The sequence below is a fragment of the Lepidothrix coronata genome, unplaced genomic scaffold, assembly GCF_001604755.1.
Source record: "Lepidothrix coronata isolate B3197 unplaced genomic scaffold, Lepidothrix_coronata-1.0 Scaffold368, whole genome shotgun sequence".
Taxonomy (NCBI): Eukaryota; Metazoa; Chordata; class Aves; order Passeriformes; family Pipridae; genus Lepidothrix; species Lepidothrix coronata.
Window position 1 is genome coordinate 75,836 of NW_016690548.1, and position 730 is coordinate 76,565.

Below are 730 nucleotides of genomic sequence, written 5' to 3' on the forward strand. Positions count from 1 at the left end.
GTTCCTGTGTCCCCCCAAACCGGGGTCTAGGGGAACCCCCCAGAGTGAGCCGGGAGAGTGGGCAGGGGGAGCCCAGGGAAGGGGAGGGGGTGGGGGGCCTGGGGGATGGATTTGGGGGTTCAGGGGGGGAGTGACGTGGGGCCTGAGGGGAGTCCTGGCCCTCAGCCCTGGAGATTGGGTGTCTCAGCCCCATGGAGGGGATCCAGCCCCATACCAGCCCCACAGATGGGGGGAGCCAGCCCCACCTCAGCCACATGTAGGGCATCCAGCCCCACCCCAGCCTCATGAATGGGGGGCTCAGCCCCACCCCAGCCCCATGGGGGGGATCCAGCCCCGGCCCAGCCCCGTGGATGGAGGTGGAGGGGCAGCATCCCACTTCCCTGCCCCTCCACTGCCTGTGGGGCCTGCAGGGGACAAGGGAGCAGAGTCCCACCATGGCATTGCCGTGGAGCACAGCCACCCCTGAGACCCCCATCCCACCCAACTATGGGGTACAGTCACCCCCGGGACCCCCATCCTACCCTGCTGTGAGGTGTGCAGTGTGTCCCCCATCCTGAGGGTCCCACAGGGGTTCCCACAGTGTGTCCCCCATCCCGAGGGTTCCACAGGGGTTTCTGCAGTGTGTCCCCCATCCCGAGGGTTCCACAGGGGTTTCTGCAGTGTGTCCCCCATCCCGAGGGTCCCACAGGGGTTCCCACAGTGTGTCCCCCATCCCGAGGGTCCCACAGGG